The sequence below is a fragment of the Anopheles funestus genome, chromosome 2RL (assembly GCF_943734845.2).
Source record: "Anopheles funestus chromosome 2RL, idAnoFuneDA-416_04, whole genome shotgun sequence".
Lineage (NCBI taxonomy): Eukaryota > Metazoa > Arthropoda > Insecta > Diptera > Culicidae > Anopheles > Anopheles funestus.
In genome coordinates this window covers 52,642,561-52,659,272 of record NC_064598.1, presented here as the reverse complement: position 1 = coordinate 52,659,272, position 16,712 = coordinate 52,642,561, and the positions used below count along the sequence as shown (strand labels likewise).

Genomic DNA, 16,712 nt, shown 5'->3' with positions numbered 1-16,712 from the left:
CCAAAGTTGAATGAAATGTTAACGATGTTTCGCTTCTCATCGTTTTCTGATCTCATCGCAATCCGTACGATCACCTACCCAACGGGTAGAATCCCAGATGCGTTTCGCGATTGTTGATGATTCAACGTTGAAGCGTAAGCAATATCACTTAAAGAATAAAACAGAAACACCAATAACAAACCCGTTCGTGCAAATCTTAAAATTCATGCGTGCGTCCAAAGGAAGGGTGACATAGCGAAGAGAAAGAATCAACGAAGAAAGCAACAAACGAACCACAAAAAATGGATCCGTCAGGTTTATGTTTTTTATCGCCTTCGCAAATCGCGAATGTGGGCAAAAAACATAAAGCAAAATGCTGTTTGACGATTTAGGTGTTTATTTTCATGCACCATTCCCAACCCCAACCCATCACCTAGGAAAATCCTTCAAAACTGTACTGGGTGCGCATGTTTTTTTTTCCTTCTTTCTCTCTGTTTTCATTTTTTTGCGATGATGTGGGCTAGGTGATCGCATCGTCGAGGATACGTAAGATTTTAATTTTAAACACATCGGAATGTGCCGGTATTGGAAGCCGGAGCTACATATCCATTTCCAATCGTGTAGCGTACTGTCCACGCCGAGCGGGAAGGAAAACTGCAATAATTCCATAGCAATCGACTGCATTTTGGTTTTAGAAATCTGTTTTATAAAATTCGCCTTAGAAACTAAGTAGTAGGAGCGAAATGCAATTTGGGAAAAATAGACAAGTAGAAACATCGAATGTAAAACATCGCAAACCGCCGCTATCTTCTGCTTGCCGTGTCTTGTTGTCATCGATGACTGCAAATAAAAGAGTGGAACATGGAATGAGTGAGAGAACGGTTGCCAACTGTTGTGTGTGCGCTGCTCGTTGCTCATGCGAGAAGTGGTTGTGGTTCAAATATAGCAATGACATCAACCACCAGCAACACCATCATCATCATCATCATCCCCACCATACTAAATGGTTCGGTCGTTGTTGTTGTTGTTGCTGTTTTCTTTTTCTTTCACCCCTTCCCGCGCTATTTGGTGCGCTTTTTACCTTTCGGAGTCACCTCTGTAGTATTTGTTGCGAATTCATAAATTCATTTTGTCGTGTCATTTACTTTGGCCACACTTTTTTCCACCTTGTGTGCCGCGGCCAGCTGTTGGACGACGGCCAAACATATGCGGAGTTAGTTTCTTTTTGGCGACCACCGGAACCCTGTGCTGCCTTGAACTCTTCTGCATGTTGAGGGATGAAGGAAGTATTTATGTTCTGGACGACCTTGCGATGGCGACGGCCACCCGGAACAAGTGAATATATTTCGTTTCCGTTTGGGGTGATCTAGCAAGCATCTAATGGAACACGTAGTACACAAAACATCCCACTGTTTCCCTCTCGCTAAGGCGGTTCGCTACTGAACCGGTACTCTTAGTTGATAACCTGTGTTTTTACCGTTAAATTGGTGGCGCGTAACCTAGCTTAAATAGTAACTGATTCTAATGAAGTAAATAAGCAAATATTTATAAGCAGAATGTGGCACTCACCTCTAAAAAATCATATCAATGTTCCAAAATATCTTTAAAAAGCCCAATGGATTTGGATTCCTATTTGAATTTTCACTTCCAATGCTATTGCCCCCCCTTAATGTGTGTGAAAGTAATCCCAACATCCGGGAGACAATCCGTCTAGTGAACTCTGCTTCCTCAGTCTGTCATATGTACCGAGCCTCGAGTGATATCAGCAAAAACCGCTAAGCTATGGTTTTATGATATGCTAACAGCCAGAAATTTGGGGCCTTTGAAATGGTACACACATGTTATCCAAACCCGTCGCCATACTCTTCTTTTCTGTTACTAAAACTGATTACATTTTGATGTTTAGCTGGGAACCGAATACAAGTCCACAGCTGATACCGGAAAGGGAGCAAACGTTTGTGGAACCTTGTTAAGGCTTATCTACTGCGGTGAGAATACGCGGATGGGGGCTCCTCACTGTATGTGGAGCTTTATCAGTATGAGCGGTCTGTGTGCTGATCCATGGAAGAGTTCTGTGGGGTTCAAGTACATGTGACACAAAACCATGCACTGTGCTCCATTTGGGGAGAAATGGTTCGCAGCATAGAGTCATCGGTATTATCGTGACCACTTCCCCTAGCGAACAAGTGGGTTTTGTGGTTAAATTCCACTACTTAAAGCACATTTGGTGCAAATGTTCCACGTTGGGAAAGAACGCGACAGAAAGGCATTCCATCAGTAATAGTCATGTTGGTGGATTACTCAATTGAGGTCAAAATTGCAGCTAAATCCTAGTCAAAGATAGCCGAAGTGGTATATTTAAAGAATAGAAGAGTGAGATTTGACAGGTTAAGACGCAATATAGAGTACCTAGTTCGATTGCAGCAGATATGACAAATGTCAACACAACAATGACTTTCCGTTGCTTAGTGGCACGGTCGCGATCCTTAGTGCACCTGCTTCGAAGTCGTTTGCTAAGTACATTCGGTATATACATTAGCCTCGTGTATGCGTGCTTCCTGCTCCTACAATACTACTACTACCATGGCGTAGTATAGGCACTAGCACTACCACCATACGATCTCATCGTAACTTCGGCTGTTAATTCGCTCTCACTTGCTCGTTAAAGGTTGTTCGTTGAATGTGGCATTCTTGGTGAGCGTAAATGAGGGTGAGAGAAAATAAAGGGCTGGATGGGGAGGGGTAGTTGCGCTGTTGCTTCGTAAACTGATAGCGAAACACGGTGTGCGTGTATATACCCGCCTGTTTACGAAAGAGATCGCAACCTAGCGCGAACGAGTGAGAGTTACTGTTGGGGGAACGAGAACCAGAAGAGATTGGCTTCAACAACACACTCGCTGGTGTATGCCACCCCTAACCATTCGCTTGCATTGCGGTATGTTTGCGATGAGTCACGAGCTGTATTTAAACACAATTAAATGGCACGATATGAAACGAGCTGCTGGCTCGCTTCACTCACGCTCCGCCACACTCATACACATGGCTAACCGTTGCCACATGACCATGGCCAACGGAAGGGGCTTACGGCGGTTTTGGTCGGAGCGTGGCAGCAGAGGCGATCAGAGGTGAAGTAGCGCTCGTAATCGCGGCCGTTTCGTAGTGGCGTACAAGAAGAAACCCGCGGACACATGGGAGGCAAGCGTAAATGACGCAAAGTAAACTGAAACAAGCACACACAGGCTGGCAAGTTTTAAGTAGAAATGCCACGCGGGCGAGATTTCGCGTCCTTCGATGGCCACGGGACGGTGCTATCGACTGCGGGTGGCTATGGAAGACCAAACAGACATACAAACAAAAATTGGCAAACCAGAACCTTTGACTATAGTAGCAGGGTCAAATGAAGGCTGTCTTTACATTACCGAAGGTTGTTATTAGAGTAGGACACTCCTGATATGTTTCAAAGTTTTTTCACAGTTTTTTCCAGAAATGAAAAGCCATCTTTTTATTTGACTAGTTGTCATACAGGCAAGCCTTTTTTTCTAGGTCTGAAGTGAGATTGTAAAGGAATTTTCTTGGGGTCACACTTTTTCACAAACAACGACATCATGCCCCATTGAAAATGGTACGTGTCGCGTGTGAAAAAAGTGCGAAACTAGGGCCAAGATTTTGGTGGGTTCATTTCAAGTAACACGCACTGAAAGTGGCCGATATAGCCCAACAGGTTAGAGCAGGCGAATCAAATTTCACCTTTACTTTTTGTTCCCCTTTTCGGCATGTCACAACCGAAGCCCCTCAATGGAGACGATTGGAGTACGAATGTGTATCAGCTTAATGCAGTAATTTCTCTCCTTGAAGGTACGCAGCGAACTTTGTTTAGTTGGCAATGTGTGGTTCGAATGACTCATAGGTTGTAGGTTCTCCGATGCGAGTTGCGCCTCGCAGCAGATTGGGGGTTTGCGTGTTGTACCTTCGCTATTAGAAATTCTCATGGTTCGGATTTGGTTAGACTGAACACAGAATAGCCTTTCATACGGCTAGCTTTAGCCCTAGAAGTTATTCATTCCATACACAAGAAGGTTACGACTTGTACACCAAAATAGAATGGAGCAACTTCCGTGACTTGACTCAATTAAACGGTAGCGATGTTTGGAAGCAGAACACCGAAGAAAAAACTTGAATCAGAAAAAAGGTTCTTCTTCTCCCGTTCCTGTGAAAGAACGATGAAGCGTGCGCAGTTGTGGGTAAACTATTTAAGTTCTTATTCGAGCTACATTCCACGGCTTCCGATTTACATGACAGCCAATGTCGATAAAACAGTAATCCTCACCTTTCCCGCTGGCCACGTGCGATTATATTTTCGAGCGCCTGCAGGGTGATATTTCCGATAAGCTAAGACCAAGAGGACACGTGTTCTAATTTTGTCAGACTTACGATCAGCGGGATGACATATTACGAAGTTAGGCCTTGAAAAAGAAAAAAAAATAGGAAAATACCTCAGTTATTACCGAAGGGTACGATATGGTAATAAGCTAACCAGTCAACAAGGGGACGACAACATGTAGGAGGGAGCACCAGCAATTGATTATGCCATATGATATCAATAGATAGCAGTGAATAAGTTATCGTTGTTCCCCTTTTTCCGCAATTGAAGGCTTGAGGTGGCTAATCTGCGTGTAATAAACATCGAGTTCGTTTAATTCATGGGTATTTGGAATCCTTCTTTTTTGGCCGAAATAGCATCATATAATTCTATGTTAGAACAAGGCATGACTCCCTTCCTGTTAGTCTTTTCTAATCACGCACACCTTCACCTGGAATGATTCGTATACACCACAATGTGCTGCTGGTTGCCGAACCAACTGGCACACTATTATGATACGGGCCACAATATCCCGGTCACACCTACTACATCACTATCGCGCCCCTCACGGAGGGCCTCTAACGCGCAATACACCATATCGACTGGGCGATGATTCATCATCTACCAACATGTTTGTAGGACCTGTTTTCAATTGCTATCGATTGTACTTGAAACCATCATCGTTAACCCTGCTTTTGGAACCGAGTGGATATGGTTAAATGTGTCCTCAGTTATCGACCGGGTGCGATGTGTAGTAAGGCTTTGTGCATATGTGGGTTATAATTGGGTGCTAATAATAATATATCGCAGCACTGTTGGTTGATTAGCGCGGAAAGATATACATGTCCTTAATGTCTCCCCATATCACATTGTCACGTGGGAGGAAGTCTTCGTATTTTTTTCTGTTGGTATTCCATACGCTTCCCGGTTATCTTCTTCTACCATTTCCGATCAATCAGTGCTGTCCAGACACAAGGGTATGGTGATTTGTACTGGGAACGGGATATCATATTTTCATACTTCCCAGGGTTTGTAGATCGCAAGTCCCCTTCAATCTGAAACAAGGAATAGGGTATTGGGCACCAGCAATAGGAAAAGCGGCAGCTGAACAAACGACGTTTGCACGATAACGATTACACCTAAAGTGTCCCGAAACGCCGAAACGTTATGCATCCGGGGATGAGTCAGTGGCTCATGAAACGGTTGGCCAATAGAATGGTTATGTAAATAAACCGCAGCACCACACATACACACACGCACGCACGCACTCACAGGTTCTCATGCGTTGAACTACAACGAATACGACATCATCCGGGATGGGGAAGAGCACACTGTGTGACATTTTAATGCTACAGGTCGCGCACTGTAGAGGTGAAACCCCAAACACAGCTACAGTACGGAGGACAGATAGAAGAGCGGTTGACAGTGGATAGGAAAGATCCGACAGAAATTGGCAGTCGACGGTCGATGGAATTAATTCCCAGAGTTGTCCGTTCCCCCTTTTTTTTCATTACCCCGGATGCCTGAGTGATGTCTAGGGATGTTTTAAATTGATGTATGTTTTTATACCGCTTACCTTTCTACCCTTGCTGCTGTTATCGAGCCACTCGACGATGGTCTTTGGCCACCCCTTCTGAGTGGTTCTCAAGAGTTTTGCGCATGATAAACGATTCGATACACACCGATGTAACATGGTCCTTTAAGCACTGTACTTGGTGCCTATCTAAATATTTATCTAAAATTTATCTAAATTTGCTGTTTTGCCCAGGATTTCGGGTAGCTATTAGGGGAAATTTTATGCCCGACCGGGTTCTGTGGATTAAATATGCAAAATGAACCGTTCTCCACTACCCTGCGGCGTTTTAAGGGACAGCACAATGTTGTCTGTTGGGAAATTCGTTCTCTGCTTGTAGCTCTGCTGACGAAAATATCTTTGTTGAGACAAAACGTTATGTGTACGAAAAAGGGCATTTATGGTTACTAGTCTTTCTAGGAATAGTAAAAACTTCTCAATAAGACGAATGACACTCTTGCTAAACTTCCCGACAAGTTGCTGAGATTACTAGAAAATTGGTGGCAGTTAAGCGCCAGACATAAAACATTCAGTATGTCGGTTAATTATAAGCACGCAATCACCTGCAATGTCTGGTAATGGAGTTGTGAGTTATGGGAAAGCGTAGTAAAAACATGTGTCCAGAATGGGAATAATAAAGGGTCCACACATTGTATTGTATAGCTGTCCACTGAAACTTTACAATTTATATAAAAGAACTTCTATATAATAGAACTTTGGAACATATTTGCAAGTTCATAAACAGTCGACTTCAGATTAAAAAGTTGAAAACCCGGAACAGTAAATAGCCGTTCGAATGATGGATCGGGTTCCATTGAATTTGGTGAGCACTGTCAAATCGACACTGCGATAACAGTATGGTCGCATATCAGCCACCACACGACGAGGACAGGAAACACAAACCATCACGAGTGTGCGCCACAAGTCCTTGGCACAAACGTCTGGCGTTGGAATTGGGAGCAACGAAAGCGGAGCAATGTGTTTCCACATCTAACCGGGCAACCCTTCTAAGCTGGTGCAATCGATGTGTGGCTGACTTGCGGTCGCAGGGATGACTCACTTCGTTCCTCCGTTCAGACAGGCTTGAAGTGTTATTCAATAGCCCAAGTACCGTCGCAATACCGACCCCGCTACTGCTGATCGATAAGACGCTGACGGTTGTTTTGTTGGGTGTGACAGAAATAACAACCAGATCAATAGTCATGCGGAAAAGAAGGAACTCCGCATGTTGGTGATGTGCGAGAAAGAAATAGAGGGTGAAACGGCGGGCTAATTCTATTGTTTTTTTTTTTTCTAATTTCAATTTCCCTTGTACCGTAATATAGCAAAACTGCCGATTACGAAAGGTATATATTATTTGCTGTGGTTTCGTTCACTTATCGCAAACAGTACTGGAGGTGATAGTATGGTTTTACCATTGCGTGAAAGAATAGAAAACCATTTAACGATTAGTGTTTAATATGTAGTTCAACCAGGTCTCGCCTTGGGTCCTCGCGACTGGTATCAAAATGGCAGTACAGCGTGTAAGATAGTGTCGTAACAGGGAACCGTGGTTTAAAATGGTTACGCATATGGTGTTGTTGTTGTGTTGATAAGAACTATCAACTGTGTCTTCGCACATGAGAAGTTTACACAACGTTCACTCTTCTGGAGCTTGAGTAGTAGCAGTATGTGCTTAGAGATTCTTTGAAAACTTAAATAAATTTATTGTCTCTTGTCTAATCTCCCCAACTAGACTGACAGTAACGACAACAAACATCTCACTCTATAAGACTGTAGACTGTTCTGTTTTATAGTTGATATGACTGGATAATTATATTCATCTTTATTGCGAACATATATGCTCGAATTATTTTCACACGCCTGAGCCGAAAGGCGTGCAAAGGCAGAGATCGGTAGGGAAGGTGTAGCTTCTCTATAGAAGCCTTTCAACAAACCGCATACTTTTATAAAGTGCGAAGAACGTTAGAATCGATAATGAATCCTTTATCGTTGCTCATCGCGTTCTGCCATGCACGCTAATGTCCACATGCGGCGAGATAACGCCACAATTACAACTTCGTGGCCCGGAAACAACAATGTTCCTGTGTCTTGTTTTGGTGGCAAGAGTAAAATGCAAAGACTGTCGGGACGTACGCTATGTGCTGTAAGTGATGCTAGTCAAGTAGCGGCATAGTGTGTTCGCACCAGAACACCATACACATCTGAAAGCAAACTTTGCGTCGAGCTTGTTTGACGACGAGTCATCATCAAGGCGCATGAATGGCGCAGTACCCGCCATTGCCCACTTTCCCAACGTCATCACACTCAGATGAGTTTAGCTTTTAAGTGATGTCCAAACACGGGCGGTACCTACCACGTTGGTTATCGCGGAAGGATCTCTCACACGGGAAGCCATGTGAACATTTGTCCTCGAAGAGCTTGATTTGTTCGCAGTGGCGTCATTGAAGTAGTTTATTGAATTGTGCATCTGACGTGCACGCTAGCAGTGGCTGGCGCCTCGTACATACGTATTTATCATCATTGTTTACCAATTAACACCAGTAGGAGACAACATGGAACGAGATCTCTTCCTGTTTCTGTTTTCCCGCCATCATCTCAGGAAATTCTGCAACTCAATGTTCTATCAAACGCATCCAATAATGTCTTGGAATATGGCGAAGCGGATTTGAGTAGCAGAAAGGTTGCCAAAATATGGCAAAAGAATGTGTCCCTTTTTGAGTAAGCCGAAAATATCTGGAGCAGCTAGCATTATCGGTAATCATCAACAGTGTACCATTCTAAGCACTCAACCATCCTATGCGGTCCTGGGCACGTGTCCCATTAACGCCCTCCACGGACAAAAAGCAATGGATGCTTCCAACCATATCCCGGAAGCACAGCATCATTTAGTGCTAAACTTTACTCTACATGTAATTTTTCCCTTACTTCGGAACGGAAGCGAAAGAACATAAAAAATGTATCGTTAAAATGGACTTAATTTACCCTGGTTTAGGCTGAAACCTCGATGCGAGCCAGGTCCTTACCAAACTGGAACGATCCGCCTGCCAATGGCAAATGTCAGCAGGGAGCACCGAAAACTGTCTCAAAACCGGAAAAGGCTCAACAACAGCAATGGCAAAGGATGCTGCAAGCTCAAGAACACAGTTTGGTGTCGAGCCGATGACTCATTCCGTGTTCTATGCGCTGTGGTGGGTTTTTAATGGACGAGGGAAGATCGTACGCCCGGGTTTTCTTTCCCAGCTGCTAATCGGGTTCGTTAATACTCCATGACGACGTCCGTGCGGGGAAATGGAATTGTTTTCATGCGATTTGTTTGATGCGGTTTTGATGATGGTTGATGTTTTTTGGGTTCTGGTTGAATGAATGAAAAGCCGGACGGCCCGCTACTACGACGAATATGCCCGGGAGGGTTAAACATAAATACACGCAAAATTGAAGGGATTTTGCAGTATAAAGAAGGGGCGAGGGTGTGCAATAACGTACACTTCCGTGTCAATCATTTCAGGATGCAAAAAGAGAATTGTTAATTAGATGCTAAAGCTCAAACAGTGGCTTCAGGGGGAAGTTTTTATCCCTCAAATTCGGGGGAATTTTTCGTTGATTGAATTCTACTGTCTGAGGCTGTGATCTCATTTGTATCCGGAAGTTCTACGATCCTTTAACTCTATAAATATATATTGAAAAATTCGCTCTATTGTTGCTGGTGTTCTTGGTAAGGGAAAAAATCTGGTTCGGGTAACAATCCGATTATAATATTTTGCGCACAATTTCTTAACTTGTCAAGTTTCTTTTTTTAAGCAGCAGCAAATCTGAAGTGGCAGCATCTGGCAAGTTATTGCTCGTTCTTTCCTACTTTGCTCCACTACCTTCCATAGTAAGTAAGGGATACCGACGCGGGCACACACCTTGTACTTGAAGCAGTGTAACTGTTTCCATCGTATATCTCTGCCAATTGCCATGCGTGCCCATCAACTGCAGATGTTAGCACCCTTGGTTTGGTTTAGCGGGTGGAAAAGACCATTCCAAGCCTCCTTGGAGAATGCTTCAGTATTAGCAGACGGCCATACTACGGGGAAATGGAACCGGAAAGCCATAAACACCCTTCGTGAACCGTCTGTTACCAATATTTTCAATTACAGTTCGTTTTCCGATAATACGATCTGCCCTGCTGCCATTGTTCGGTTGGAAGGTAGTTTCGCATACATATGCGACCCGCTGTTACTGTTAGCAACATGAATTACCAATAGGAATTTTACGAGTTCCTACAAATGAAGCGAAAATAAGAGAACACAGTTTTGGTTTCTAGCAAATGTAGGGCTGACTGAGAATTGGGAGTGAGAACTCATACCCTCATGATTTACAAAAAATGTGGTTCTAACACATCAAATACTAAGCATAAGTAGCAAAATTGTTCGTCAAAGCATCGTCCTGAGCAAGAGTCATCAGTTTTGGAGCAGTCTTTTCATCGACATAATCCCTTCTAATTCACATGCCTTCTTTTTATTTTTGTCACGGTTTTGATCAACGAATTAAAGTGCAAATCATAAGAGCCTTTTCGGTACGGTGTGTGACTCATCTTGCGCGACTTCTTGCACGAAACAGCAACACCAATCTCCTCAAATGACCTTTGTCTAATGGCGTGACGTCATGGCAAAGGCCGAACTCGAAGCTCCGCACGAACTCCAACAAACAGCACATTGCAACAACACACACAACCGGTTTGCGTCGTACGGCCGCCGTACAACGAAAACCGCTCCAAACATGCTCCAACCTTCCCCAAAAGACGCAAACCATATCGAGCCTATGCTGGTGTAGAAGAAAACGGGAGGATGTTGCGCCGTCGGTTCACTGTTACACTGTAGTGGTTTGGCAAAACGATGTGATTTCACTCACCAATACGTACAGTTTTTCGATGGCTTTTTGCTATGGATTGCATTGGTTTGGCCACGACGACGACGGGCTTTCTGAGGCTTGAAAGTTGACGAACAGCTTCCACATTCCAGAGCGTGTACGTTGCGACCTCGTGAGGTTAACCTGAGGAAATCTTTTCACAGCACAGCAACAAAAAAAGCATTCTACCACAACAGGAAACCACACTTCACCCACTACATGATGGTTTGTTTGTAACGGTAAAGGAAAAACTTTCGTAAAAATAAAGTATAAAATTGATCAATCTGATCTGTAGGCTGGAATAGAAATGGTTCAACTTTTCCATCGCACACTGCAGATTAAATTAGTCCAATAAAAATCCCGCTTATGGAGAGGTGTTAAATTGCCCCGGAGGGAGTGGAAAGAAACAGTGGTGTAGCAAATCGTCCTTATTGAATTAGACCGTATGGGTGCCAAAACATAAACACAGCCAAGAGTAATAGTTCGATGTCGTCCCTATGCCAAAGCCGTTCCTTCACAGACGGAAGATTAATGATGTACGTCCATAGCATAGAACACAGGCGGGCACAGAATGGAAAACACTTCTTTTGCTCTGCTTTTCTAATGCTGGTGTGGAGGATATAAATGGATGCAACTATCATCACCATCACTCCAACTCGTCCAGCAGCAAGCAAGATTGCCATCACGTTTTGGGTGCGAATGGGAACCGTTTTGATAAGAACCCCTACAACTCTCTTGTCTTTGGTACACAACCTTAGAAACACATTTCCCTCACTTTCTTTTTTCTATTGCTTCACCATTCGTTGTCTGAAGTTCAGAACATTTGCACAATCCCCGCATTTTAAAAGCATGATGTAAATATGCTGTGTTCCACGATAGCCACTTTCACATCTGCTGCTAATAGAGAAACATTATTGTCTTACAACTGCCGTGTCCTCCGGGCCGGGTGGTAGAACTCAAGCAAACGACAGTTTCCCTCACATTGCAAGGATGTGTTTTTTTTTTGTGGAATGAGTGTAAGTATTTGAGGAATGCATTTTATTACAATTTCCTGTGACGTGCGACAGAACCCAATCTGCACTCTTTGCTCTCGCTGATGAATGGAATGAATGGATTTGAACCTTTTTTTTTGTTTCTGCATTTGCTTGCCTGCTGGTAGGGCACAACCCTCTTTCTATTCCAACCACAACGTTTAACAAGAATTAACCAAACAATACCAGTTGTTGTGGCTATCGATGCGCATCCGAGCGGTAGTGAATTGTGATCGTGCAGCAGTCGTTGTAGAATAAATGGAAAATTTCAAACCCACGATGAATGAATCATACACCGACCCGTGATCTGTCAATAAACTCTCGCTTGCAGTGGGATGTGGCAGATAGTACCCATCGTTCAAAGTGCAAACAGCAGCATCCAGCAAAGTGCACCGCGCTATGTTTACTCAATGCCGTTCCTAGTTAGCTTGGATCTGTCGAGCTGGCACAGAGGGAAAGAGAGAGAGAGAGAGAGGGAATCACACTGGGAAATGATTCTAATTAACATCCGCGGATCAGCACGCGTAGAGACACAAACAGACATACGCGCTCGTGCTATCGTGGGTTCTTCATTCAAAACCCGGTAGCCGGTTGTCGGAAAATATCCGTCACTTACATATCCCATCGACGAATCAATGGTTAAACATCGTGCGCTACATGTGTGTTTGATGGCACTCACATAAACCGTGAATCAAAAGGTTTTCAAATTTTTGAATGGGGGTAAAACCGGCACCAGTAGCGCGGCAATATGGTACTCTGTTTGCTGTTGGTGATGTTGCTTATTGTCAGCAGTTTTTTGTTGTTGTTGTTGTTATTACGTTCCTTTAAATGATCGTGCGAGGTCTGTTGGAAAAAGTAAACACTGTGAATTAGCGCACCAATCGACAATCCAAATACGATTCTTGTTTTGTATAGTGAGAAAATGAAGCTTAGTTTACTGGTGTATATATCTACATATATATTTGCTTTGTTTTTTAATTAACGTTAAGTAACGTATCAAAACGATCAAAAATGACAAATGATTAAATTATCTTTATCTTAACGTTGATAAAGCAAACCAAAAATAAGACAATTTTCTCGCTTGTAAAAATGCAATCGTGTGAGTCACTCAAAATGTCCCCTCTATCTTTAACGCGACCCATTCGAAGATGTTCCGGAGGACAGGACAAGGTCGTAGGCTCCATTGTACTTTCTATACGCCCTCGAAGAACGAATCTTTCCACTGGAAAAGAGCTGCTTCAAGTGGCTCTGTGTTGTGCTGTTACCGCAACGAATAAGGACACTTCACAAGCGATCATCATTCACACATCGTACACACGGAGATGTGGTTGAATGTTGTCGCTGATGTCATCCGTGGGATCATGGTTTTTAAAAGAAATTCGATCCAGTACCCAGTTTGGAATCCCATCGGATGATGTCAGAATCGGATGCGCATTACACAAGATCGATGGGTAAAGATCAGCGGGTATGATTAATTGGTTACTAATTCTTTTTGTTTCTCCCCTCATCTCATCTCCACCAATACAAGCCGCGAGATGTAAGACAAACAAACAATCGTTATTCTGCTGGAAGGACTTTTTCTGCGTTAGTTTAAGTGGAAGATGACAAATCAGCTGCTGCTTTCATTTGCAGACATCATCATCAACATCATATGATTACATGCTGTCAGCGGCAGGTCCTGGCCCTTGCCGAAAGTATGAATCATCGCCTTGTGCGCAGTTGTTCCTGTTTCGGGATGAACCAGGACTCAACAAAAAAAGCGAGATACTGGTGAGATGGATGAGTCACACCACATCCTGCGTAGCTTTAGAGACGTTTTTTATGTGCTCATACCATCTTAAGTTACCAAAACATTGGTAGAATAACATACTAAAAAAAACATACGCACACACACACACCATAAACCCAAGGCCAGTGCAATGTTCCTTATTTGTGTAATGGATATCATGCCGTTCGCTGACAGATTAAAAAGCATTGATTTCCTCCATCTTCTCGACGATTTCCTGTCTTTGTGTGTTCAGCATTTGGGATGAATTGAAATTTCCAAAGAGGGTAAGGTACGGTAGCCAACGGGATGTAAAAGATCAAATATCACTAGATTTGATAGGACAGAATGTTCTGATTCGTTTTTAATTCATCCAAACTCCACCACCAAACAAACGGTTGAGGGAAGATGTTAGGCTATTCTGACAATCCAGCCCTACATACGCCATAATTCTGTTCCATTTCAATCTGCAATTTAAGACCTTTACAATGCTTTTTGTGTTTCCCATTTCGTATGATTCTTTAGTCTCTCTTACTCAAATAGCTCTTTGGTAATACAGTGTGTAACATAAGTATAACAGTGCTTACTTTTTTGAGAACAAAAACAAATATATGGAAGACAACAATAGTAAATGATGATGAATTAAATGCGTATGATTGTAACCGATTTGCAAGTGTTTGATTACACCATTTGATTACAATATTTTGTCAAAGTGCTGAAAAATTCTCAAAAGATGTACAAGAAAATAGCAAATTTGAAAAGAAATTGTAAAACTGTATTTTCAAGCTTTTTAGTTTTATCATAAAAAACGATATTCGAGTATTATTATGTTAAGCAGTGTATTACAATGCGAACAATCGTGAACGAAAGGGATAAATCCTTTTATTACCGTTCGCCTGCTCCACAACGTGATTAAAAAAGTGCTCTAATTTGGATAATGGTTCTTCGGCCAGCAGGATATACCGCAACAAAGGGGTGACCGATTTGTGGACTGTGTGTGTGTGTGTCCCCGATGTTTTCAACAGTTTCACGGATGTTTATTCCGTTCCACACATTTAATACGTCACCGAACGGAAGTGATTGATTAATGGACACCGACCATAGCTGGACGTTGTAATGAACGTCATTTTTGCGTAGTGCATTGTACAGCATCCGCTGTAGAGTAAATAGTAAACAAGATGCTTACACGCGGCGCTGTCTGTACTGTATGGTTAAACCAGAACGAAACGTTTTACAACAAAAACCCAGCAAAATAGCCATTTCCACGTCGAAATTCATCGAAACGTCCGTTTTCCTTTTGCGTCTGCGTGGGTTGATGATTTAAAACACATCCCCTTCCCTCCCTGCCCCCTCGGTTTGGTTGATCTTGGCGAGGCGCATTTTATTATGCACGCGTGGCAAGCGAACGACGCACTCACAACGAACTATGACTCACACATTCCCGAAATAAAACCCTAGCTAGCACCGAAATTCGACGATTGAAAATATTCGACCGCTGTTGTTCTATTCGGCCGGCAGCTTTCCCTTTAGGGTCGCCTAGAAGGATAGCAACACAAAGTGTCAAAAGTGGCCATATTAACAACCTATTTTATTTGTATTTTTCTGCTTTTTTGCCAGAAAGTGGTACGATCGGAACAAAAGTACGCTCTTCTCGGTTCCGCTTTATGGTACGGTGCAATGTGCCGTTCTCGCATTCCTACTTTTAGCTCTTCCGGTCGAAACAACAACCATCGTGTGCCGCGTTTGAGTCATCGATCGTGCACGGACCGCCAAATCGGTTCATTATTTGTAACCAGTCAAGTGTGCTAAAGCGCTAGAAATAAAAAAGAAACAGCAAAACAAAAAAAAACAAAAACACACCCCCCAAAAACAGGCCTCCAACAACAATTGCACTTCAATTGAGGTTCCGTTTCAAGATTCTGTTTGTTATGTTTTTTTTTAGTTAATTTTGAATGAAACATTGACAAAACTTGTCACTCTTCTAACGCTGGAACGGAAACCCATCACAAGCGAGTTGGCTTCCGTTGTTGGGACGATTTTTTTTAAATGTTCAAAATATAAGTGACACGCTACCATGTCAATGGCGCGTTCTTCTTTCCAAGTGAATGGCCAATGACAAACAATGCTTCCGTTGTGTTTTGAAGGAGACGACTTCGTGCTTTTTGGGGTGTTTAGTTTTAAAAATTCTAACCACGAAGTACAAGCGATGAAAAGGACAACGCTAGATCATGTCTAACGTTTCATCATCAGCTGCTAGGTTTGTAAGCTGGCCTTGGGTCGTTCCATTTTCTCGCTTGCCCCTCCGCAGCTCCGGGGCACCCTTTCCTACCTTTGTCCCGGCCCGGTGGTGTGCGTGCGGTCGTGCGTGAAATAGCGGCTTTACTTACCCGAGAAAAGCGGAAGGAAGGAACCATGCACGACGCACACGACGCACCCTTCGAAACCACAGTCCCAGTAGTGCCAGCACCAGTGCTGCTGAGCAACAGTATGAGTCATACTTTCACCCAGCAAAAACAAGCAGCGAACAGACCCTTTCGATCGTCGATGATTCCCAGAGGGAAGGGAACTGAATCGGCATCCTTCGAACCAGCTGCTACTCCCAAACAGTGCGAGAGAGGGTGTAAATGCATCTATTACGCGTTGCAACATCGGCAGCATGGGTAAAAGACCGCTCGCATCTTTCAACCCGAACCATTCTACATCACTAAAACAAACAAACACGACTTTTTTCAGCCTCTCCCGGGAGACCTGAATGTTTGAAAGAAGAAACTTGAATGGTAACGAGAAAGGAACACTTTCTCCGGTTTGGTAGAATGAAAAAAGTCCCTTGAGCACTCTGGGATTACGGAATAAATCTGCAATAAATAGCTACCCCTCTGTAAACGTAAAAGCCCATGTTGCGTACAGCAGCTTGGTTTCACTAAGAATAACGTGTCTACAAAGAAAAGAAGAAAAAAACAGTTTGCTTATTTGAAGAAGGGTGATGTAATCCTTTCGATTCTGGGAGGAAGCTTAATTTCACGAACAAGTGACTTCCATTTCCGTCTTTTATGCTGGGATGATCCTTTCAGATGATTTTTACCAAACGCAAAGTAGCTAACAGTTGTCTTT

The 16,712-nt window shown here is 43.1% G+C and overlaps 1 protein-coding gene across 1 annotated transcript in view; it reads left to right on the top strand.

Annotated features, from left to right (window-relative positions):
* LOC125760804 (tyrosine-protein phosphatase vhp-1) overlaps positions 1 to 16,712 on the top strand; it is a 31,234-nt gene that overhangs the window by 11,452 nt on the left and 3,070 nt on the right. The window lies entirely within an intron of this gene.